General features: G+C 39.6%; 2 long non-coding RNA genes across 2 annotated transcripts; both read right to left on the bottom strand.

Annotated features, from left to right (window-relative positions):
- Positions 1–8,307: 8,307 nt before the first annotated feature.
- Positions 8,308–9,406, bottom strand: LOC145422008 (uncharacterized). The gene is made up of 2 exons (XR_013903376.1): positions 9,181–9,406; positions 8,308–9,077 (listed from the first exon to the last, which is right to left on the bottom strand). It is a non-coding gene; the product is annotated as an uncharacterized LOC145422008 (long non-coding RNA).
- A 3,356-nt stretch (positions 9,407–12,762) lies between these two features.
- Positions 12,763–15,252, bottom strand: LOC145422009 (uncharacterized). The gene is made up of 2 exons (XR_013903377.1): positions 14,802–15,252; positions 12,763–13,014 (listed from the first exon to the last, which is right to left on the bottom strand). It is a non-coding gene; the product is annotated as an uncharacterized LOC145422009 (long non-coding RNA).
- Positions 15,253–27,030: the final 11,778 nt, after the last annotated feature.

Here is a 27,030-nt window from a genome sequence, read left to right as displayed (position 1 = left end):
TACAGCACAGTTTCTCCAAACGTGTGGTTCTTTTTCAGCCAGCGTGCTTTTAGAGCATCTACATTAGCTCATGTAGTAAAAGTACAATCAGTAAGTGTACTTTAACATTTGAGATTCCGAGTCACTCTTGCTTAGATCATGTGAACTATATCATGAACCTTTTTTTGTATAATGCATTAAACGTGTTCAAATCAGTTTATTTTCAATTTATTTTAACTAATCTAGAGACAAGCAACTCCTTTTTAGCTTCTGTTATGTATTTACCTCTCACACCTTAATCTAGATGTTAGTGTTCTCAGAGTTAACATGTCTCATGTTGCCATGTTGTATTTCTAATACCCAGCCTCAGTGTTCGCCCTGTTGACCCTCAAATCCAAACACCAATGATCTAGATATTCACAACATTCATAAGGAGATTCTTAAGGTCTTAAGTTTTGTTGTTTTTATGTTTTACAAAAAAAAACTTCACATTTTTTATATTTTTAAACGAAAGTGACATGCAAGGATATTTTTCTTTAGTGATGTTGCTTCAGCAATCTCAAATACTAATTATTCTGGGAATTTTTATGGTCAAACTATGTGATTTTCCAAATGTGTGTGTGTGGAGTAAAATGACCTTGTTCTTATGATGTTGTCACCGTGAATCATTTAGGATTAACAACACAAATTGTATCGATAGCAGAAACAGTCTTATAACTTATAATTCTCACACGTTACCGCTAGTTTTACAAACGCAGTCTTCTTCAGCTCTGTTTATGTAGCTTTTATGAAACTGATTTTCCATAGTACAAGTAGAATTTAATTTTTCTTTGCTCTCCAGTATAAATGCAATAATTTGCAGGCTTTTTACTGAAACTCTCACAATGCAACACTCAATGCTCAGAGCTTCATATATCAACAGCTCTGAAAATATCTTCTTTTTTAAAGTAATGTAGGACAGGATCTCTCACTCTCTGTGTCTCAAAAAAAACCCAACTAAACTGGCAATCACCACTAAACAAATGAAAGTAGTTTATGGCTTTTTTATCAGCTGCATTTCTTTCATTTATGTATTGATCCCATTGTTTATTGGTAATGCTTTTAGGTCACTGTTTTAGCATGTCTGCCTCACACTCCATTTAAACAGTTTAACAGATAGTGGGGTCTGGTAAGGAAGTTGGGGGGAAGCAGACAACTCCACAGGAAGAGTCTTTTTGTCTTTTCTCCACTGTAAAAGATAGCAAGGCAGTGTGAAACTTTCTTTGCGGGAAAGACAAAACTGAGAGCCATGCTAGGCTCAGTGAGAGACTCTGCTCACCCTCTGCCCCAGCGATGGCAGTCCCTCACCAAGCTCGATTTCTGTTCTTTGTCTTGATTAAAGAATGTTAGCTACCGCTCATCGCTTGTCTGCAGGCTTTATTAAACGGAAAACTTCCACAACAACCTCTAAACAGTGGTTTATGGCTTTTTGTCACCTGCAACACCATGTAACACTTGGATGTTAGATTCTTTTACCAGTCAGTGTTGTTAGCCCCAACCCCCAGGCTCCAGGTGTCTGAGCTCTAACCCTGGCTGCCAAATGTCCCCCTGAGGCCTTTGTGCCTTTTACCACCAGACTAAGTTTGTAGTCCTATCTACTAATATTATTTTATTTTTTTATTATAGCACAAGGTTCAGTTAGGTTACTACTTTGACTTCCTCAATTTGAGCACATTTCTGACCCGATACTTTATCAAGCTTTTACTCGAGTGTTTTTGACACTAGCAGCTGTACTTCTACTTAAGTGAAAATTGCCTGCAATTTTGCCACCTCAGTTGCCACTTTTCTGGAGTTTGTACACTTTTTATATTGAAACGTTCAACGTTTTACGTGTTATCCTTGATCACAGTTCTAAACAAGTTAACTTTCTTCACTTCAAAGTAACCCAAAAAAAGAAACTATATGTCCAGTTCTCTTTACTCCAAACCTGGTTTAAGGCTATGCTGTTGTTGTGATATGGCCATACAAATAATATTAAGTTTAATTAATCTTTTAAAAAAATGGCTGCTTCATGGCTACCTGTTCAGAGAATTTGCAGACTTTTATGGAAACTGTCACAATGTAACACTCTCACTGTCAAAACAGGGTTGATCCATGTTTCTATGAACACTGATTAATATATCAACAGCTCTGAAAATCCTTTTTTTTTTAAAGTAAAGCAGAACAGGATCTCTGTATCTCTAAAAATCCCAACAAAACTGGCAATCACATCTAAACAAATGGAAGTAGTTTATGGATCTTTATCACCTGCAACACCATGTAACACCTAGATGTTAGACTCTTTTACCATCACATTTGCAAGGGTTTATGTGTTATCCTTGATCACAGTTCTAAATAAGTTAACTTTGCTTGACATAAAAGTAGCCCAAAGAAGACAAATATATGTCCAGTTCTTTTTTACTCCAAACCTACTGATCGGAAAACATTATGTGATGCTGGAAGTTTTCATCCTATCCATCTGCAAAACAAGTTTACCTGTAAGCCAACACATTAGACGTAAGCAAATTTGTGAAATTCCTGAACAATGTGCTTTGTGGAGTAGCAGTAGTACTAGAACTAGTACTAGTAGTCCTAGTATTCTGCAGCAACCAGGCTTCAAGAGTGATCACTCTTCTGGCTTTCAAATGGTGAAAACATGTCACAGTCTTAACTGCAAATCAGAAATGTTGGTAAATTTAAAAAGGAATTTAAACGTCAGCTTTGACATAGACACAGACTTTATTAATGCCACACTCAGGAAATTCACATGTTACACATGATTTAGCTCACCTGCTAAATCCCCAGAGCAATAACCACATCAGCATCATTAGCCTGAGTGTTGATCCTCCAGGTGTGTGTGTGTGTGTGTGTGTGTGTGTGTGTGTGTGTGTGTGTGTGTGTGTGTGTGTGTGTGTGTGTGTGTGTGTGTGTGTGTGTGTGTGTGTGATCAGAGGTGAAGCTGCTTTCTGCAAAGTCTCATCAACAACCAGGAAGAGTCTAAAAGCACTAAATATGAAACAGACCATTTACCATACCCAACACTGAGCTCCTGCACAGTCAGATGGAGTGAAACATAATGTCCCAGTGGTGTTCTGTTGGATTTAGCAGGTGAGCGTTGTTGCCAGTCAAAACCTTTTTGGAAACTCTTTACAAGAATCAATGTAATTATTTGTTTTACTTGAATCAAATGTATTGGTTTATATACCTGAAATAAAACTTTTTTTTGGAAACCCGTTACATCAAATAAAACTTTCTTGGAAAAGCATTGCAAGAATCAATCGAGTTATTTGTTTTACCCCATTCAAATCTATTGGTTTCATTACATCAAATTAAATAATTTTGGAAACCCGTTACATCAAATAAAACTTTCTTGGAAAAGCATTGAAAGAATCAATCGAGTTATTTGTTTTACCCCATTCAAATCTATTGGTTTCATTACATCAAATTAAATAATTTTGGAAACCCGTTACATCAAATAAAACTTTCTTGGAAAAACTTTACAAGAATCAATGTAATTATTTGTTTTACTTGAATCAAATGTAATGGTTTATATACCTGAAATAAAACTTTTTTGGAAACCCTGTACATGAAGTAAAAGGTTTTTGATCTTGTAAGTTCTGGCTTTAATATTTTCAGCTGATAAAGTGAACTTCATACAAACTCTGTGTTAGAAAAAGGGGATAGTTTACTACATGCTATAAAAACACAATCCTTAATCTTTTATTTTGCAACTTTATCTTTCTGTTCTGGTTTTTAGAGTGATTGTTTTATTGACTCGTACTTTGGGAATCACCCTGTTGTGAGAAAAGGATAAGCTGGGAGAGAATATAGCATTATACAAGCAGAGTGTTTTAGCTGTATCCGTAGATCTAAGACATAAACCTGTTGTTAAAAAAGAATAGTTAACTGAAGTGCAGATTTAATTTTAAATTATTTCACGAACTGTCCAGGAATTACAGAGAGCTTTATACTGATATGGTAAAATTCTCTGAGTGTATTGGTTGTATATGACAAGTATTTGTAAATCATTAGTAGTTACTCTTGCATAGGTGTTTTGCTTGTTTTAAATTTGTGCACTATTTATTTTTATTTTTTGTATTTTGTAATGAATCTCTAATTCACTTTTTCTTGTTGGCCTTGTTGTGTGTACCTCACAAGTCAAATTATACATTGTGATGGAGCAGTCACAATACACCCGCATGAGACACAGTTTGATTTTTCTAACACAGAGTTTGTATGAAGTTCACTTTATCAGCTGAAAATATTAAAGCCAGAACTTACAAGATCAAAAACCTTTTACTTCATGTACAGGGTTTCCAAAAAAGTTTTATTTCAGGTATATAAACCATTACATTTGATTCAAGTAAAACAAATAATTACATTGATTCTTGTAAAGTTTTTCCAAGAAAGTTTTATTTGATGTAACGGGTTTCCAAAATTATTTAATTTGATGTAATGAAACCAATAGATTTGAATGGGGTAAAACAAATAACTCGATTGATTCTTTCAATGCTTTTCCAAGAAAGTTTTATTTGATGTAACGGGTTTCCAAAAAAAAGTTTTATTTCAGGTATATAAACCAATACATTTGATTCAAGTAAAACAAATAATTACATTGATTCTTGTAAAGAGTTTCCAAAAAGGTTTTGACTGGCAACAACGCTCACCTGCTAAATCCAACAGAACACCACTGGGACATTATGTTTCACTCCATCTGACTGTGCAGGAGCTCAGTGTTGGGTATGGTAAATGGTCTGTTTCATATTTAGTGCTTTTAGACTCTTCCTGGTTGTTGATGAGACTTTGCAGAAAGCAGCTTCACCTCTGATCACACACACACACACACACACACACACACACACACACACACACACACACACACACACACACACACACACACACACACACACACACACACACCTGGAGGATCAACACTCAGGCTAATGATGCTGATGTGGTTATTGCTCTGGGGATTTAGCAGGTGAGCTAAATCATGTGTAACATGTGAATTTCCTGAGTGTGGCATTAATAAAGTCTGTGTCTATGTCAAAGCTGACGTTTAAATTCCTTTTTAAATTTACCAACATTTCTGATTTGCAGTTAAGACTGTGACATGTTTTCACCATTTGAAAGCCAGAAGAGTGATCACTCTTGAAGCCTGGTTGCTGCAGAATACTAGGACTACTAGTACTAGTTCTAGTACTACTGCTACTCCACAAAGCACATTGTTCAGGAATTTCACAAATTTGCTTACGTCTAATGTGTTGGCTTACAGGTAAACTTGTTTTGCAGATGGATAGGATGAAAACTTCCAGCATCACATAATGTTTTCCGATCAGTAGGTTTGGAGTAAAAAAGAACTGGACATATATTTGTCTTCTTTGGGCTACTTTTATGTCAAGCAAAGTTAACTTATTTAGAACTGTGATCAAGGATAACACATAAACCCTTGCAAATGTGATGGTAAAAGAGTCTAACATCTAGGTGTTACATGGTGTTGCAGGTGATAAAGATCCATAAACTACTTCCATTTGTTTAGAGGTGATTGCCAGTTTTGTTGGGATTTTTAGAGATACAGAGATCCTGTTCTGCTTTACTTTAAAAAAAAAAGGATTTTCAGAGCTGTTGATATATTAATCAGTGTTCATAGAAACATGGATCAACCCTGTTTTGACAGTGAGAGTGTTACATTGTGACAGTTTCCATAAAAGTCTGCAAATTCTCTGAACAGGTAGCCATGAAGCAGCCATTTTTTTAAAAGATTAATTAAACTTAATATTATTTGTATGGCCATATCACAACAACAGCATAGCCTTAAACCAGGTTTGGAGTAAAGAGAACTGGACATATAGTTTCTTTTTTTGGGTTACTTTGAAGTGAAGAAAGTTAACTTGTTTAGAACTGTGATCAAGGATAACACGTAAAACGTTGAACGTTTCAATATAAAAAGTGTACAAACTCCAGAAAAGTGGCAACTGAGGTGGCAAAATTGCAGGCAATTTTCACTTAAGTAGAAGTACAGCTGCTAGTGTCAAAAACACTCGAGTAAAAGCTTGATAAAGTATCGGGTCAGAAATGTGCTCAAATTGAGGAAGTCAAAGTAGTAACCTAACTGAACCTTGTGCTATAATAAAAAAATAAAATAATATTAGTAGATAGGACTACAAACTTAGTCTGGTGGTAAAAGGCACAAAGGCCTCAGGGGGACATTTGGCAGCCAGGGTTAGAGCTCAGACACCTGGAGCCTGGGGGTTGGGGCTAACAACACTGACTGGTAAAAGAATCTAACATCCAAGTGTTACATGGTGTTGCAGGTGACAAAAAGCCATAAACCACTGTTTAGAGGTTGTTGTGGAAGTTTTCCGTTTAATAAAGCCTGCAGACAAGCGATGAGCGGTAGCTAACATTCTTTAATCAAGACAAAGAACAGAAATCGAGCTTGGTGAGGGACTGCCATCGCTGGGGCAGAGGGTGAGCAGAGTCTCTCACTGAGCCTAGCATGGCTCTCAGTTTTGTCTTTCCCGCAAAGAAAGTTTCACACTGCCTTGCTATCTTTTACAGTGGAGAAAAGACAAAAAGACTCTTCCTGTGGAGTTGTCTGCTTCCCCCCAACTTCCTTACCAGACCCCACTATCTGTTAAACTGTTTAAATGGAGTGTGAGGCAGACATGCTAAAACAGTGACCTAAAAGCATTACCAATAAACAATGGGATCAATACATAAATGAAAGAAATGCAGCTGATAAAAAAGCCATAAACTACTTTCATTTGTTTAGTGGTGATTGCCAGTTTAGTTGGGTTTTTTTTGAGACACAGAGAGTGAGAGATCCTGTCCTACATTACTTTAAAAAAGAAGATATTTTCAGAGCTGTTGATATATGAAGCTCTGAGCATTGAGTGTTGCATTGTGAGAGTTTCAGTAAAAAGCCTGCAAATTATTGCATTTATACTGGAGAGCAAAGAAAAATTAAATTCTACTTGTACTATGGAAAATCAGTTTCATAAAAGCTACATAAACAGAGCTGAAGAAGACTGCGTTTGTAAAACTAGCGGTAACGTGTGAGAATTATAAGTTATAAGACTGTTTCTGCTATCGATACAATTTGTGTTGTTAATCCTAAATGATTCACGGTGACAACATCATAAGAACAAGGTCATTTTACTCCACACACACACATTTGGAAAATCACATAGTTTGACCATAAAAATTCCCAGAATAATTAGTATTTGAGATTGCTGAAGCAACATCACTAAAGAAAAATATCCTTGCATGTCACTTTCGTTTAAAAATATAAAAAATGTGAAGTTTTTTTTTGTAAAACATAAAAACAACAAAACTTAAGACCTTAAGAATCTCCTTATGAATGTTGTGAATATCTAGATCATTGGTGTTTGGATTTGAGGGTCAACAGGGCGAACACTGAGGCTGGGTATTAGAAATACAACATGGCAACATGAGACATGTTAACTCTGAGAACACTAACATCTAGATTAAGGTGTGAGAGGTAAATACATAACAGAAGCTAAAAAGGAGTTGCTTGTCTCTAGATTAGTTAAAATAAATTGAAAATAAACTGATTTGAACACGTTTAATGCATTATACAAAAAAAGGTTCATGATATAGTTCACATGATCTAAGCAAGAGTGACTCGGAATCTCAAATGTTAAAGTACACTTACTGATTGTACTTTTACTACATGAGCTAATGTAGATGCTCTAAAAGCACGCTGGCTGAAAAAGAACCACACGTTTGGAGAAACTGTGCTGTAACTTCTCATACTGTGAAGTTTTCTGACAAAAGTGAATTGAAAACTTATGCTGTACAGTTTACTAAGGGGTCCTTTGCTGGGCCATGTGCAATTACACAAAAGAACAAGTTAAATTTCACCATAACACTGACTGGAGAAAAGCCAAATTGGGATTCTAATTGAGATTACAACTGAAATCAGTGCTGTGATAGTTAGTTTAAGATCACAACCTGATTTAAAACACAGTCTAACATCAACATTCTTGCCCCTGAAAATAGGTCAGGATGGCCGAAAAATGTACTTTAAAAATGAGATTTTCTTTTTGTTTCATTGGAACAGTAAAGTACCATTACAAAGAAATGAGTACACCTTTGTAGATATCACTGATATGGAGTTTTTCATGTTTTACATACAGACTTTCTCATTTAAACCATGGTGACTTAAAAGTTTAGCAGCAAGACACTTGTTTCCTTTGTTCCATCAAACATTTCTTTCAGCCATCTGTGTTTATCAGAGCGATATGTGACTAATTTTTTATTGAATCACCAGAAAGTACACAAATACAAGATTAAATATTTTATTTATTTATCAAAGATACATAATTACACATTGATACAATGAATAAGGTGTCTATAAAAATTACACATGGTGTAAGAAAAACATTATAACATACAAATAAGTGTTTTAAGATAATCTGACATACTTTAAAAGCATAAGAATAAAAGTTTTTTAAAAAAAAATCATGTTCTTTGATGATCACATTACATGTATCACATTTTTTAAAGCATAACGTAGGGTGTTCACAAAAACAGTTTTATGATTACTTTTTCCACAGTGCTTGTATGCCTCTTGCAAAACTATGTACTTATCACCATATGACATAATAACTCACGATTATGCAAGACCAGCCATGAAATGTCCGTCGCTTCAATCATTTCTCCCCGCTGCTGCCCTCAGACCCAGTCTTCTGTACTGTGGGGTAAAATTGCTTTTTTGGTGGTTCATAAAAAATATCTCAAAAAGCGATGTTAGTGAGGGGACCAGAAACACTGGGTTGCAGAGCAGTTGGTAAGGACTTGTATATTTCTGGAGAGTCTGCAAAAGCTGTCTTGCTCGTGCTCCTGATTGGATATGTGGAGCCCGGCTCTGATATCTCACTGGTGGCAGCTAAAGGTAGGCATGCCTTGGAGGCGGAGTTGGTCTCGGGCGCAATCTTTCAAACGAGCCTCACGGCATTTCAGGCAACCTCAGGCCGGAAACAACATCCGGTCACTCGCGGTCAAAATCCACGCAGAGCTGGTGTTTCGCAGGGATCAGGTTAACACATCTGGGTCTAAAAATATAAAGAAAAACAAAAAGAGTTTTAAAACACGCAAACTAGCAAAATATCAAAGAAGCATAACATAACAATAACAAGATGATATAGCAAATCTTGCCTGTCCCCGGCGGACAGGCGCAAGTTTTTCCCAGAGGGTTGCGGGAGAGAACAAGCTCCGACGGGAATGGAACTGGGGCCAGATGAAGCAGGGCGATCTAGCGTAGAGAGCAAATACTCTCTGTCCCGTGTGGAGAGACGAATATTCTTTCCTGTGGATCGCACAAGCACTGGTGGTGAAGAATTCGGGGAACTCGTACCAATAAAGGTGTCCAAGTGAGAGATATCTAGAAAGTTTGATAAAAATGAAAAAAGAGGGTAAATGTTTTGTTTTTCTTGTACAATTAGCTGTTAAGAAGGGGAACAAGAATGAACCAAACCTACCAATTCGATCGAGAGACTCAAAAAAAGAGGAGTTGAGCAGGTTTATCTCAGAGTCTGAAAAGAAATAACATCGAGTATTTACAAACAGTAAAAATATAAACATTATATGAACAAGAGTGAGAAAAAATGAGATACCCGATGAGGCCATGATAGGTGATGTAGACATGTAATGTATAAACTTTTACGGGGGTTAAAAGTGGAGCTTATATATATTTTAAAGTGTATTGCACGTGGGATAGGCTCCAGCGCACTGCGCGAGCCTGAGAAAAGGATAAGTGGAGGCGAATGGATGGATGGATGGTGTATTGTACCTGTTACAAACCATTGTGATATTTATTTATTTATTTAAATGAAAGGATTGACAGAATGGTAAAAAGGAAAATGCAAAAATGTAGTTAGAGAGCAAGATTAACACTTACCGAATGATATGCGGATAAGGAAAGAGACGCAAGTTGCTGTTGAAATCGGCCGCTCCCTATGCGAAGTCGCAAGCAGTCTGAGCGGTTCCAGTTGTTGATATGGCTGAAGGCAGATGTGTTCTGGGGGTTCGAAGATAGTCTTAACATCAGCGGGAGATCGTAAAATCAGACCTGGAGCCGATTGGCTAACCGGGGTGCGAAGGGAGCGGTGCAAGGGTTATGTGATTGGCAGCGGGGCGCAGTGAGGCGGAGTTGGTCTAAGGGGGGAATTTTCAAACGAGGTAAGCAGCGCATTCGGGAGCAGAGCGGGGAGCGAACAAGCAGGAAAAAATTGTGCTCTGGAAGCTGTTGCGGGATCGGTGCGATTAAGAGCGAGGTAGAACTTAGACTCTGCGTAGAATTTTAGAGGTAGCTAGCAAGAGGCAAGTTTTTGAAGAAAAAAGAGTAAGGAGCTTTCCCAATGTTTTTGGATTATAGCGCTTTTTTTTTGGGAATAGAGGGGTAGCTAACAAGTTATTCTAGGGGTTTTGGAGAAATCGCGGAGAAATTTTTAAAAGGAGTTTTGGGTTTGTTTGGCTGAGCATGAAGGGAGCCGCGGGGCGCTGAATTTGAGAAAAAAAGACTAAGGATTTTTTCAGGATTTTCCCTGTTATCGAATATAAGGTTTTGGGAATAGAGGGGGTACCCTAACAAGTTATTGTAGGGTTTTGGAGAAATAGCGGAGGGTTTTTTAAGGAGTTTTCCCTGCTTATGTATCTAAGGATTAGGTTAAGGGGGCTGCGGGGATCGCGAGTTGTTTTTTCTGAGTATGAGTTTTATTCTAAATCTACAAATGCATATAAATCGAAATAAAGTTTTCGCCCAAGGCATGCAGCATGTGTTTGTGGCCATACTGAACGTTACAAAAGCACAAGTTTAACTAAACAATTTTAATATGGTTTAATACATTTTTAAACACATGAGCACAGAGCCCGAGAGAGCACGGTCCGGAGACACGGGCGCGCCCCCGCGCGCCCAGACACACAGCCTCGGGCGCGCGCGGGCGCGCGCACACACTGACCCGCTACCAGATGGCGTTTTTTGAGCATAAAAAAATAAATAAATTTTTTAATTGCTTAAAGAAATAAAAGAATGCTATTTTGATATATAAGAAACTTTCTAAATAATCAATTATATTTTTATGAATATCATATTTTTATGAATATCATATTTTTATGAATATCATATTTTTATGAATATCATATTTTTATTATTTAATTACTTCCTACTTCCGGACTTTCGGAGCTAATTTAATTAGGGGCTAATTTAATTAGGGGATAATTTAATTACTTCCTACTTCCGGACTTCCGGAGCTAATTTAATTAGGGGATAATTTAATTAGGGGTCATAAATCAATTAAGGGGGTCATAAATCACTCAGTTTGACATAAGGGGTATAATATCACTCTCTGAGAACAATGCGGTGGTATTTTTGCAAGATGAGTTAAAGAAAAGAAGTGGTGTGGTGCACCACTGCAAGATGGAATTGTTATTCTGTGAAAGCCTTGTTTTCTTGCTTTTAACCAAATGGGTCATGTGCTGATTGTTGTTCATTACATTTCTAACTGAACTGAACTAAGCTAATCAAATTTCTGAACAGAGGTGACTTTTAGCTGAGCTCAATAGAAAATTAACAGGTAAAAGTAGTAAATTTAACCGAAAAAACAGAATGCGACAAAACTGGTGGAAATATTTTTGAAATATTTAATATTGTCGCCTTTATGCAGTGTTACAAACAACTGCTTTTTGGGTTAGTTTTTCTTATGTGTTGTTGGCAGTGTTGGGTGTAATGAGTTGGCGCCTAGGACAGAAACAACTGCATTATACTGCTAACATAACTTCAGCCCTTTGCACACATCTACACAAACAACACACAAACACAAAACTAGCAAAGAGCTCAGAGTGGTGTTATAAAGCTGGGTCTATGCTGACCTCACCTCAGCAGCTAGAATCTGATCTTCAAAAGATAGCAAAGTCAGTGTTGATCAATCACACTTTACAGCTTCTGTGTCTACCTGTTCATGATTATAAAGTACAGTCACTGTGGTGATTGCTTTAAAGTCTCTTTGGGCTGGTTTTCATCTTTGCTGTGTGTTGCTGTTTTTGTGTTTAAACTGTTCAAACAACATTAAAAGAAAGGTTGCACGTGTGTCCACATTAGGGCCAGGATTTGTGTTGATGTGTTACTTGCTAATTCATAACTATGTGACATTGCATTTTAGTGTTACAGACAAAAACTAAAGTAGTATAAAGAGTAGTGTAATGAATGACTTTCTCTTGTGAGTAATTATGTAACATACTGCCTTACTTTACAGAATTATCTTGCTTGACCTTTTTTGAATAATGACTCCAACCAGTGTTGGAGTGATTACTAAAGAAAATCCTCTGAGACTTGGCTGGTCTACTACCTAAATGAGCTAATTTCAATAATCAAAATAAATTGTGGAAATAATACGATAACAGTGGAAGTTATATTTAAGTATCATTCCCACAGAGTTAAGTCTAGACCAGCAGCATTTAGTTTCCCTTGAGGGATAACAGGTCTCGCCTGCTATTGCCACTGCTACAGTGTGGGCCATTTATATGGATACACCGTAATAAAATGGGAATGGTTGGTGATATTAAAGTCCTGTTTGTGGCACATTAGTATATGTGAGGGGGCAAACTCCTCAAGATGGGTGGTGACCATGGTGGCCATTTGAGGTCGGCCATCTTGGATACAACTTTTGTTTTTTCAATAGGAAGAGGGCCATGTGACACATCAAACTTATTGGTAATGTCACAAGAAAAACAATGGTGTGCTTGGTTTCAACGTAACTTTATTCTTTCATGAGTTATTTACAAGTTTCTGACCACTTCAATGTGCTGCCCATTGTGTTGGATTGTCAATGCAACCCTCTTCTCCCACTCTTCACACACTGATAGCAACACCGCAGGAGAAATGCCAGCACAGGCATCCAGTATCCGTAGTGTATCCCTCCACCGACCTTGGTTCCCAAGCAGTTGCCTGGTGGCAAGACAGGGAACTGCTGGTGGCAGGCAGCATCTCCAGACCTTTGGTTAAGAAGGAGTAAATGGTAAATGGTCTGTATTTATATAGCGCTTTACCAGTCCCTAAGGACCCCAAAGCGCTTTACACATCCAGTCATTCACACACTGGTGATGGCAAGCTACATTGTAGCCACAGCCACCCTGGGGCGCACTGACAGAGGCGAGGCTGCCGGACACTGGCGCCACCGGGCCCTCTGACCACCGCCAGTAGGCAACGGGTGAAGTGTCTTGCCCAAGGACACAACGACCGAGACTGTCCAAGCCGGGGCTTGAACCGGCAACCTTCCGATTACAAGGCGAACTCCCAACTCTTGAGCCACGATCGCCCCACGATCAAGTAATTAAACTGAATATAAAGAGACCACCTGCACAGCTGAGTTTTTTTTTTAAATTAGCGCTGTATTTATACAGCTTTGCCTGCAGAAGCAGATTAAGTGTTGATATGCCATGGTTTTAAAACACTGGGTTCTTTATTTGAGATAAAATAAACAAAACTGTTTAGCAAATTTTATTAATTGCAACTGGTGAATTAATAATACTGATGTGTGTTAATTAAAACATCTTTAGAGAGGCCGCTTTAATAATTCCACCTGGATTCTATTAAAACAATGGTTCAGTTATCAATTGAAATGATAATATTCTAACTATAGACTAATATTCAAGCTACCTATTGGTACCTGTCATGGCTTATTGTTATGGTTATGTTCCAGTTATCTGGGCATTAAGGTAATGTGGATTAGAGAAAATCCAAAAGAAATAAAACCTTAGTTTTTATAGTCACCAATTACGTATGCCGTACAATTATTCCACCCTGGAAAAAACACTTCAAAGAAATCATCAAAAGCCCCAAATTACCACAACATTCATGATACTGATGAGTGCCTTAGAAGTAACACTTGGCTACTAACTTGCACTTTTATAAAGAACATGCAACTTGCTGAAAACCAAACTATGCAATTCATTCAACGTGTTTGTGCACGTTTTTGTAGGAATGCATATTTTTTTGTAGAGGCATTTTCACACCTCTTCAAAATATAGAGAAATCTAAACTCGACAGGCCTGTCCTGTCTCATTATTAATGCTTAGCTAGAATCTCACTGGGAAGAAATTACATTCAACCATTAGTACCTCATACAAATAGTCTATTTTTTCTGCACTTTGCTATGAGCTGGCACAACTATCATGTTTAATGGAACGCACTGACTTCTAGCTGGATGCCAGGGAAAACGAAATTTAAACAAATATTCGTTTTAAAAAATACTCTGTCAGCAAAAATGTATAAACCTTCCTGAACACTAGAACTTAATGTATAAAAAGGTAAATTGCAATAACCTACAATATAAGCTAAAAGTTACAATCTATCACAAACAGCCTGCAATATCAGAATCCTTACAGGTGATTTCATCTTAATACACATCTGTGAGAAAATCTCTTTCAACATCGTTTCAAATCACTCAAACGTGCCTAGTGCAATCAGCTTAGAAAGTCCACTGCCATTGTTCTGCTGTATCATAATACCCCTCAAAGGCACTTCAGTGCTTGGAGAGCCATGTGCATTCATTATGTAGTTGTGTCTAATTTATGCTAACTCTCTGTATTAATGTGATGCAATTGTCACAAAACAAGTATTCATAGGAATACTCATACTAAGTAAAGACCAAGTTTTATGCTTTGGGCGTCATTAAATGAAAGAAGTTGATAAATAATTTATTGTAAGCAACTGAGCTGACCATCTGGATGGTGTCTATCCTCCGCAGCAGTGCTCTCACTGAATCTTTTCAGCTTCTTACCATTCCCATCATCTCCTTTTCTATATTTCTAAGCTGGCTTCCCTCCGTTTGGCTTGGCACTCCACACTTTGGCTCTCCTGGTTCTGCTGGTGAAGAAAATCCTGGCATCACTTCTGCAATTCCTCTGCCTTACTCTGAATCCTTGCCTCCTTCTATTTTCCCAGACATGTTCCCAGAAGGCTATTCTTTCATGTCACAGCTGAACTCTCCAGATTCCTCCATTTGGTCTTGGTGAAAACCGACTTGGAGCAGTGCTGAGAGGGTGGTGCAGTGGCCTCTCTCCAGTTGCCAGGCCTGCCAGGATCTACAAGTCTTTCCAGTTAATGTGATGGTGCCAGAGCGGATGGTGGGGCGTTTGGGGGGCAGGAAGAGAGGGTGGAAAGCAGGCAGTGGGATTCTGGGATCACTTCGCTGTGACCCATATCCCTCCGTTCTGCTCTGAATGCCTAAATATAAAAAAAAAAACAACCCAATTACTGTTGACCCCTGCACCGCCTCCAAAACACAGCAGCAGCGACTAATTAAAACTGAAAGGGTTCCCATTCCCTCCTTTGTTTTTTTTCTCAGTGTGTGGGTTAGAGTGTGTGTATGTGTACGTGTATGCTTGTATTTAACTGAAAGCCCCAGTTAATGTGAGTATCTGCATATTTTCTAGGAATGGACAAGATTGCGCTCAAGTACTCGTGCTGAGAAAAAAAGGATTTTCTACGTGTATTTATGAGCCACTTGGTCCGAGCAGGACAGTTTAAAAGCAAAAACAAACCACAGAGCAATCCAAGTAGGCCGTTTCTTTATCACCAGCCAGACCCTGGGGGTACGAGTCATCAACCTGACGATATGTCTGGCACTGACAGAAGCTTCCAATCCAATCTCTATTTCATTCAATTATCATCCCCTGGAACAGGCCTCTGCGTTGTTTGCTCTCAAGAGGAACTTCTGTCGCACCCACAGCATCTAGTGTGCACCGCTCTCTTGCTGTAGCTCGACTACAATCCAAAACCAGCCCCGTGAATCACAGAAACATACTGCAATAGAAACTAACTTTCTGATGGATTATCTTACTTGACAATAACCCTTAAAAACTAATTAAAGGCTTGCTGTGCTAAAATCTTGAGTGACCCCTCATTTATTCACATTTAGCTTTCAAGGTTCCAGACTTCAGTTAATTTTAAAGCGGTGTTAAGCAATAGTTCTCCAGGGTTTCTGAAGGTCTTTCAAAGTTTTGAGCAATTTTCAGTCTAGTCCTTTTACCTGGCCATTTTCAGAGGAATGTTTTTTTCTTTTTGTTAAGCCACTTCGTATTAACCATGAATCTTTCAACCACCAAGAAAGTAACTAATTCAAGGAATGAGTCAATGTTGTGTCTGCACATAACAGAAGGGCAAATGTATGGCTAAATATATGACTGACATTTTATTTTTGCACCAACAAATCTTGTCAAAATTGATGGAATTATGAATGTAGAAAATTACTGTCAGATTTTGATCCACCATGCAATAACATCTGGGAAGCATCTCATTGGAAATGGCTTCATTTTTCAGTCTGATAATGTTGCCAACGCAGTAAAAGCAAACCTGGACAATTGAACACTATCAGTCATAAACTGTCCTTCCCAGAGATCTGACCTCAATATTAGTGAAACAGTGTCAAATAATCTGAACAGAAAATGCAGAAAAAGGTTGCAAACACCTAAAGAAGAGCTGTGAATGTCCTTCATGAAGCCTGGAGAACTACTGGTGACTAATATGACTAATTAAAGAAATTAAAAGAAAGCTCGTCTAAGAGAGTTTATCCCGCGTTCAAGATTAAAGGCAGTCATACAAAATATTGACTTTCAATTTGGTTAGAGATCAAAGAGGTCAAAACACCAGTAAAAGAAGAAGGAGGAAACACAAGTAAGAAGGTACCTCCAAGCGCTGGGTGGATGTTCCTACAAATCCTCCATGCAAAAAGAAGTTCTTCAAGTCTTTTTCAGGTTGAGCGTGGTACAGGCTGATCTTTGGAGAAGAGTTGTTACGTGTCCGTGTAACTCCTCAGAGCTGGCAGTCAGTGGTCTGACTCCATACTCACCATTATGAGTATGATTTCGAAAGCTGTGGTGAAAAGGGTGGAAGAGATTGGGCAACCCATTGCAATGCCTTTCCTAAGCTGGTGTCAGCTGGTAGTAGCTTCTTGATTTGTGTAGCAGACACTGAAGCTGAGAAAGCAGTTGGAAAATTAGCTTCTGGATACTGGTTGGTATATGAAAGAACTCAAGGGAAAAGGTGATAAGCTGGTGGGGAACTGAGCTGTAGGCATTTGTCAGATCCAGCCTATGTGGAGATCTCACTTTTTACACTTACAGTGGCTTGCAAAAGTATTCGGCCCGCGTGAACTTTTCCACATTTTGTCACATTACAGCCACAAACATGAATCAATTTTATTGGAATTCCACGTGAAAGACCAACACAAAGTGGTGTACACGTGAGAAGTGGAACGACAATCAGACATGATTCCAAACATTTTTTTACAAATAAATAACTGAAAAGTGGTGTGTGTGTGTAATTATTCAGCCCCCTGAGTCAATACTTTGTAGAACCACCTTTTGCTGCAATTACAGCTGCCAGTCTTTTAGGGTCTGTCTCTACCAGCTTTGCACATCTAGAGACTGAAATCTTTGCCCATTCTTCTTTGCAAAACAGCTCCAGCTCAGTCAGATTAGATGGATAGTGTTTGTGAACAGCAGTTTTCAGATCTTGCCACAGATTCTCGATTGGATTTAGATCTGGACTTTGACTGGGCCATTCTAACACATGGATATGTTTTGTTTTAAACCATTCCATTGTTGCCCTGGCTTTATGTTTAGGGTCGTTGTCCTGCTGGAAGGTGAACCTCCGCCCCAGTCTCAAGTCTTTTGTGGACTCCAAGAGGTTTTCTTCCAAGATTGCTCTGTATTTGGCTCCATCCATCTTCCCATCAACTCTAACCAGCTTCCCTGTCCCTGCTGAAGAGAAGCACCCCCAGAGCATGATGCTGCCACCACCATATTTGACAGTGGGGACGGGACTTCTTATGGTTTTCTGTTACCAATGGCTTTCTTCTTGCCACTCTTCCATAAAGGCCAACTTTGTGCAGTGCACGACTAATAGTTGTCCTATGGACAGATTCCCCCACCTGAGCTGTAGATCTCTGTAGCTCGTCCAGAGTCACCATGGGCCTCTTGGCTGCATTTCTGATCAGCGCTCTCCTTGTTCGGCCTGTGAGTTTAGATGGACGGCCTTGTCTTGGTAGGTTTACAGTTGTGCCATACTGCTTCTATTTCTGAATGATCGCTTGAACAGTGCTCCGTGGGATGTTCAAGGCTTGGGAAATCTTTTTGTAGCCTAAACCTGCTTTAAATTTCTCAATAACTTTATCTCTGACCTGTCTGGTGTGTTCGTTGGACTTCATGGTGTTGTTGCTCCCAATATTCTCTTAGACAACCTCTGAGGCCGTCACAGAGCAGCTGTATTTGTACTGACATTACATTACACACAGGTGCACTCTATTTAGTCATTAGTACTCATCAGGCAATGTCTATGGGCAACTGACTGCACTCAGACCAAAGGGGGCTGAATAATTACGCACACCCCATTTTTCAGTTATTTATTTGTAAAAAATGTTTGGAATCATGTATGATTTTCGTTCCACTTCACACGTGTACACCACTTTGTATTTGTCGTTCACGTGGAATTCCAATAAAATTGATTCATGTTTGTGGCTGTAATGTGACAAAATGTGGAAAAGTTCACGGGGGCCGAATACTTTTGCAAGCCACTGTAACTGCCTGAATCTGCTCCCAGATCATAGCTAAATGTTCTACACAGCACCGAAACCCTGGAACACTTGCCTTTGAGCAACTGGTGGCAATGTAATTATTTTCCAGAAGGTATTTAGACAGCAGAAGATCTTCCCTTGCACATTTAGATTGCGATCCCGCTGAACTGGTTGAGTGCAAAGTACGCTGTACATATTTTGATCTAGATGAAATTTTTGATACAACATGTATGAAGCGGAAAAGGAAACCCATCCCTATACGCATATCAGCCACATAAAAACAAGCTAGCAAAATATAAAGAATATAAAGAACTGACTTTAGCGCAATACTGTATTAAGTTTTTACTGTAACGGATGGAGTTAAATTGGTGAAGTCAACAAACGCTCTCCAAATCAAGAAACTGGGAAAGAAATCCTGTGATCTATGACAAAACTTGAAGCTGCTGCACTGACAGTTAATTCTGCTGGCTGTTGGCTCACAGAGTGCTGATCTGAGCTTACAACCAAATATTTCACTGTAGGGTTAAGAGTTACTAAGATGAAAAAGTGCCCATATCGATTGATGGATACACAAAGTTGCCTCTATATTAGTTGTGAAATTACCTAAGGCCATAAAAATAAACTAATTCCGTAGTTTGTTTTCACCGCTGTTAAAAAAGTGTGCATAGCAATTCCTGGTATAGCAAAAAGCTTCATGTAAAGTTTAAAGTATTTTTAATATTGAGCTTTTTTGCATATGAAACGGTGCATAATGGCTACATGTATTTGTCCTTCCTTCTTGTCAGTCGGGTTTTCTTTCTCCTTCACCCTCAGCAGCACTTCTGCGTCTCCTCTGGGAAACTTCAGCCCTCCTCCCACCCAGCAGATGGTCAAGGTTGAGCACTTCTTGATTCAACTGCACATCACATCTTTGTCTTGAAAATAAAGCCACTATTCAGCCTCCTTTTAATTATTATATATACCTAGACCTATTTCTATATATTCAGTGTTTTTAATCAATGAATCAATGTTTTTTTTAAGCTTTTACATTTTGTGTATGTGAAGCGGTGATTCAAATATATTTTGAGATACTAGCACAGCTATCAGATGGAGAAAAAAGACCGTGCTAGCCTCTATACTGCTTTTTACTTTATGTGCCAGTGGGTCGCTGATGTTTATCAAGAACAAAGAAAGCCAAAGACTTTGAGATTTCACAGCAGCAGATGGTGAGACAAGGGGGAAGAGGAAGAAATTTTCTGAAAAGTTCTGACATGTTTACCTTGTTTTCCCACTGACAAAGACAGAGATTTATTCGAAAGAGCAGGAAAATTATTCATGAGAAATAGGGTCTTACTTTTTGGAAAACATCGCGGCTAACAACACGGCTGTAGCGAGGAAGTAAGATACCGATCCACTTGACCGAGGTCTTGTTAAATGTTTAAAATGTAGCAAACATTAATGATTTAAACTGGGAAATGGAAATTGCTGAATGAGCCAACCAGCTTACCTGTTGCTTCTCACATGACTCCTGTTTTTTGAGGGAGAGAGGGAGAGATTGCCTGTCTCCGTCAGATCTGGTCCAGGCCCCTCGGAGCAGAGAGCTTACAGAGCACAGCGAGGACAGCCACATCAGGGCAGCACACAGACAGCTGGCTCCCTCAGATGATGCATTGGCCTTGGCATCCTAATTGGCCCCAGTGCCTCAGCCAGCACTTCAGCCAGGGGACGTGGTGTTTCTGTATGTGTGTACCCATGTGCGGTTCTGCATGTCTGTCTTTATCTCTCCGTAGTGTAGGTTGCACAACTCTGTGTTTATATTTTCTTTCTCTGTGCATCTATTCGAGCACTGCACGCTTCTGAATTTTGGTGAAAATATTTTACTTAGGCGTGATGTGGCTCCTTCCTCACTTGTCTCTTTGAATATACACACCCCATGCTGCGCTTTGGGCCAGGCTGTACTTCATCTGACCTTTCATCTGCGCAATTTGCACCACACACACACACACACACACACACACACACACACAGGACAGAAAATATATTACAACTGTGGGCAGCTTGCATGTGCACGTGCATTTGGTGGCACATACAACCCCTACGCTATATTTATTTATCATCTACTAAATGTTATCATTACATAAGCAGAAATAAAGTTGCATGCATGTGTGCCTCACTTCACAGCATATATGCATGCTATTAAGCATTCAAGCGTGTAACTGTAGTGTTAACGTGTGTGTGTGTGTGTGTGTGTGTGTCCTTTTGCTGTCAGGGCTAATATCAGTCAAGTTAAGGATTATAAAGAGAAATGACATGAGACATTTACATTATCCCTGACTCTACTAAATGGAGTTAATTATTGTTGTCATCCTGCCTGTTAGAGAACTGTCCAGTGACCTTAAGTGGTGGCATTGGCCTGGTGGGAAGAAAACTGAAAACTAAATGAAAAGGTCACACGTATAATTCCAACAACAGTTTATGCATGCACCACTTAAAAGGACATTTAAGTCATATACGCTGCAGGGAGCAGGATGCATCATGCAATCTCACTCAGTCTCAGGGCGAAGGAAAGCCCTCATTACTGTACTGCACGTTACACCTAGTAAGAGATTTTCAATGCCAAAACATAAAGTTCATCAGTCCTAAATTCATCAACAATGTGACAGTTGATCACTGGCTTTGCTACTCGTATCATAATTTGCTCCTCCCCCCTTGTTCAATTTCAGGACTCCATAGTGAAGCTGCGGGCTGTAATAACTATTTTAACATGGACCGGTGTCGACTGACTGGAAAAATAGGCTGCGACTTGCTCAGAATTGGAAGTGTATAGTGGACCAATTACCCCCGTGGTGATGGCAATATACTAGTGTAGCTATAGGCTGGAGCTGCTGTGGGTGTAATTGATGTTGCTCGGTGGCTGCCAGAGAGGTTGGAGGCATGTAGACCACAGAGACATTTCCTCTAATAGGCCCTGCCAGGGGTCATGGCACACGCTACAGACCAAAGCACTTACAACCTCACCGGCACTCTGGTGTCTCCTCCAATTCATACTGTATAACACGTTCGGACCGAGGCTGTTTTGGTTTTGTTTTCTAATGACAATATTTGCTGTATTCCAAAAGATAGATCGATACTTTTGAGAGTGAGATATTCTAATTTTAGAACATAAAATTTCGCTGTCAAAGTTTTAAAGTATTTCAATAACTTTTACAGGCCTATCTTTAAAGACGTTAGGATGCTTGTGAAATTTAAACTAAAAAAAATTGTAATTATAATTGTAAACTGTTTTATAATATCATAAACTGATGTTCTTTTCACAACAGAAAATAGAAAACAAGTCAAATATGTAAACAGAAAATATACAATGCTAGGTCATGATTATTTTGGTGGTTGTCATCTGGGTGGCAGCATAGGATGGGAACATGATGTCTTTCCAGGTGTGCAAGCTGTCCATTCCCTATGCCTTAATGCATTACACAACTGGTACAGTTGTTGTTGGGCTAGTTCTTAGCTGCACTGCAACATGTGACAATGATTAAAAGCAACACTTTAGCTTTTAGCAGTGGCTCATGGTCAAAGCAGCCATTCATTTTACCCGAATCCTTGAATCTGTCCCTTCCTAATTATGTCCCTCCACCTATTTTCTTACCACGATAATTTAATCTTCTTCGTCTCTTTTCACTTCTCCACAGCTGGTGCTAGCAGCAGCCTCCTGTGAGACCTGGTTACTAGTTCTTGCTGGTTCTACTGTTCATGGTGAAGCAGCCCTGACAGCTAACGTGTTGGTTAATTTGACACATTTTGCTGCATCTATTTTTAGTTTATTTTTACTTCCTCCCAGCTTTTCAGCTCCACCTTTTCACCACTTGTTCCAAACTAAACTTTTTCTGCATGCTGCTGTGAGTGCACAGCGAAGGTAGAGGAGGGGCCGCATTAAGAGGTTTGATTGGGCAATCCAGTGTCAGTAATGAAAATTAACCAATGGGCTACTGTCAGTCCTTGTACAGCCGGTGTGTACGGGCCCCTCAGGCTGGCCCATTGGCCCAAAAGTGCATCAGCCCACTGGGCTTTCCACTACATGTGCTTTGTGGAACTATGTAATCGCTTCCGAGGTACCTTTTTGACAAATGTTATCGCTTTATGACTCTGGTAGAAAAAACTTTTTTTTCCAAGTCTAGGGTAACACAGGAAGAAACAACAATCACTTTGCCAGAATGTAAGTCAAGCAAAAAAACAAATGAGTGTATGGCAAGAAATTATACATAAGTAGTGTAAAAAACACAATGACACAAATAAACATCATCAGGTGCTAACAGATTACTTAGAAAGACAAACAAACACACACTCACACACAAAGCCCAGTGGCCAGATGGGAGAAACCCCTTGGTCCTGAGGCTTGATATTGAGCCCCATTAATGATCACATAACATTTATGTGTTTGGGCAGTCAGAGGTGTGGCAGTCCTGAAATACACAAAAAGTCAGATGGCTTTCTCTCTGAAAACAGGCCAGATATCTGATGTAAAAAAGGATGGCCACAGACAGTTTTATCTAATCAAGGTTCATGGTATGATTTGTGCTACAAAGTATAAGAAACTACTGTGCAAAGATAACAACACCCTCCCATTTTATGAGGACATGAATCATCTAAATATGAGTCTATGATGGACTATGCTTTTGTGGAATTAATGAGCCATAGATGATAGATATGACATTCATTAAGAAAAAGCACATTTGAATAATTCGCTTTTGGAAAATGATTGATTTCACTCAGAAAACCTCCACTTCAAGGTTTTATAATTAACATGTAACTTAGAAAATATGCTCTATGTTGTTGGTTGAGAAAACTGGTTTCTGTCTAAAGCTGTAGTTGTCATGGCCTGGGTCTAGGGACCCAGGGCTCATGTATTTTAGTGTATGTTTATATTTTCCGTGTGTTGTTTTGGTTTTCTCTCCTTTTTCTCCATGTTTCTCCGTGTGAGCTTCAGGAGGTTTTGGTGTGCTGAGGAGACTGCGAACCCGGAAGTGTTTCTGCTCTAGAGACAGCCACACCTGCCGCTCGTCGTCCTCTGCCAGCTGCAGCAGATTACGCTCGTCAAGGGAGCGGCGTTTAAGGCTACGTTCACACTGCCCGTGTTAATGCTCAATTCCGATTTTTTGATCAAATCCGATTTTTTTGTCTGCTCGTTCACACTACAAATAAAATGCGACAGCAAACACGCTCTAGTGTGAACGCTCAAAGCGGCCCGCATGCGCAAAAGAAGATGTCACACACAACGTGCTCTGTTTAGACCCAGAGCAAACAATATTGTTTGACTGATGGCCCTTAATATAAAGACTTCGGACTTTACGTTTCCCAATTTTTGTTTTAACTTATTTTGTTATTTACATAATAATGTAAATAACCTAATAATTATCCTTATTGCTGTTTTAGAGGAGCAGTGCTTCAAAGAATAGTTGCAGATTTCTGTCAAAATCTGCAGATTATACAGTACAAATAAAATGTTCACGTTTCTCCAACGTTGTCTTCCCAACAGTTTCACTGACATCTACACTGGATGGCCAGGAAGCGTTCGCGATGTCTTCTCCGGCGCTGATAATTGGCGTCTGTCTTGTGTCAGTGACGAAAAAGACTGATTTAATGTGACATGACCGTTCAAACAGCAGTCGCTTTCTAAAACATCGGATATGTATCGGATTCAGTACCACATACGAAAGTGACCCAGATCGGATTTGAAAATATCGGATTTGTGCCGTTCACACTGTCATACCATGATTGGATATGGGTCGCATAGGGTCAAAAAAATCGGATTTGATGCGCTTTCGCCTGCAGTGTGAAAGTAGCCTAAGACTGTAGCTGAGCTGAGGCCGACGCTGGATCCTTGCGTCAGAACTCGTCAGTACAGGCGTGGACTTGGTATAAACCTTCGAGAAAGTAGATTCCCTGCTAACCTGAACGTGTTTGTGTTACCAGGAATCTGGAGCGGAGTGTGTTTTGGAAGTCACGGTGTGGGAGTTTTTGGAGTTGCCACTGTTTCACCTTTCACGAACATCTGCACTGTGTGGGATTCAGGGAGAATCCCCACGGGGCCACAGTCCCGGGATTTTGTATATACAGTGGGGCAAAAAAGTATTTAGTCAGCCACCGATTGTGCAAGTTCCCCCACCTAAAATGATGACAGAGGTCAGTAATTTGCACCAGAGGTACACTTCAACTGTGAGAGACAGAATGTGAAAAAAAAATCCATGAATTCACATGGTAGGATTTGTAAAGAATTTATTCGTAAATCAGGGTGGAAAATAAGTATTTGGTCAATAACAAAAATACAACTCAATACTTTGTAACATAACCTTTGTTGGCAATAACAGAGGTCAAACGTTTACTATAGGTCTTTACCAGGTTTGCACACACAGTAGCTGGTATTTTGGCCCATTCCTCCATGCAGATCTTCTCGAGAGCAGTGATGTTTTGGGGCTGTCGCCGAGCAACACGGACTTTCAACTCCCGCCACAGATTTTCTATGGGGTTGAGGTCTGGAGACTGGCTAGGCCACTCCAGGACTTTCAAATGCTTCTTACGGAGCCACTCCTTTGTTGCCCGGGCGGTGTGTTTTGGATCATTGTCATGTTGGAAGACCCAGCCTCGTCTCATCTTCAAAGTTCTCACTGATGGAAGGAGGTTTTGGCTCAAAATCTCACGATACGTGGCCCCATTCATTCTGTCCTTAACATGGATCAGTCGTCCTGTCCCCTTGGCAGAAAAACAGCCCCATAGCATGATGTTTCCACCCCCATGCTTCACAGTAGGTATGGTGTTCTTGGGATGCAACTCGGTATTCTTCTTCCTCCAAACACGACGAGTTGAGTTTATACCAAAAAGTTCTACTTTGGTTTCATCTGACCACATGACATTCTCCCAATCCTCTGCTGTATCATCCATGTGCTCTCTGGCAAACTTCAGACGGGCCTGGACATGCACTGGCTTCAGCAGCGGAACACGTCTGGCACTGCGGGATTTGATTCCCTGCTGTTGTAGTGTGTTACTGATGGTGACCTTTGTTACTTTGGTCCCAGCTCTCTGCAGGTCATTCACCAGGTCCCCCCGTGTGGTTCTGGGATCTTTGCTCACCGTTCTCATGATCATTTTGACCCCACGGGATGAGATCTTGCGTGGAGCCCCAGATCGAGGGAGATTATCAGTGGTCTTGTATGTCTTCCATTTTCTGATGATTGCTCCCACAGTTGATTTTTTCACACCAAGCTGCTTGCCTATTGTAGATTCACTCTTCCCAGTCTGGTGCAGGTCTACAATACTTTTCCTGGTGTCCTTCGAAAGCTCTTTGGTCTTGGCCATGGCGGAGTTTGGAGTCTGACTGTTTGAGGCTGTGGACAGGTGTCTTTTATACAGATGATGAGTTCAAACAGGTGCCATTCATACAGGTAACGAGTGGGGGACAGAAAAGCTTCTTACAGAAGACGTTACAGGTCTGTGAGAGCCAGAGATTTTCCTTGTTTGAGGTGACCAAATACTTATTTTCCACCCTAATTTACAAATAAATTCTTTACAAATCCTACCATGTGAATTCATGGATTTTTTTTTCACATTCTGTCTCTCACAGTTGAAGTGTACCTCTGGTGCAAATTACTGACCTCTGTCATCATTTTAAGTGGGGGAACTTGCACAATCGGTGGCTGACTAAATACTTTTTTGCCCCACTGTAATTGTGTGTTTTCCACCCCCTGTCAATAAATCCACTGTCTCGCGTTTGGGCCCTACTTTCACTGCAACTCCACGGTCTGCCATCGCAGCCCGTGACAGTAGTCCTGGTATAGCTGTGGGCAAAGTAATCCTCAATGAACCTGTTGAGAGGACCTTGTAGAGGTAGCACAGTACTGTGTCGTGATGTTTATTACCGTGCTTTTTATAAATAGATTCTCCTACAAAATCAAATGTATGCAAGATTCATTTTCTGGCATTGAGGTAGTGCTGGCCCTTCAGAGTTTATTCTGCAGACACTTCACCATAGTACGTCACATCATATTCATGCATTAGCCTTGCAGGAACAATATGTAACCAAGGCAAACACACGAGTTAAATTCTGTGCATCAAAGGCTTTAACTTTAATGTTCAGCTGCTATGTGAATATGGTTACCTGCTGACAAGAATCTAAGCTAGGAGTCCACTGAGGCGAGCAACTAAAAAATAAGCTGCATTAGTTGCCAGAAGTAAGTTGTATTGCCTTCAATGAATTTGACTTTGCCTGTTCATAAACAAGCGCAGCGAGTTTAGTGAATAACCTCTAAAGGGATGGTTGCCTCATCCTAATTAGCATTATAGTAAAGGAAGGACAAGTCTGTGTGTTCTTTGAAGGAAATTATTCAGTACTTGTGAATCAAATTGAAATGATATTTAAAAGTCCAATAAGTAAAAGACTAACCTATACTTGGATTCGATGAAA

This window comes from Astatotilapia calliptera, chromosome 18, assembly GCF_964374335.1.
Source record: "Astatotilapia calliptera chromosome 18, fAstCal68.1, whole genome shotgun sequence".
Lineage (NCBI taxonomy): Eukaryota > Metazoa > Chordata > Actinopteri > Cichliformes > Cichlidae > Astatotilapia > Astatotilapia calliptera.
The sequence above is the reverse complement of the archived record's forward strand: the minus strand, read 5'-3'. Positions and strand labels throughout refer to the sequence as shown.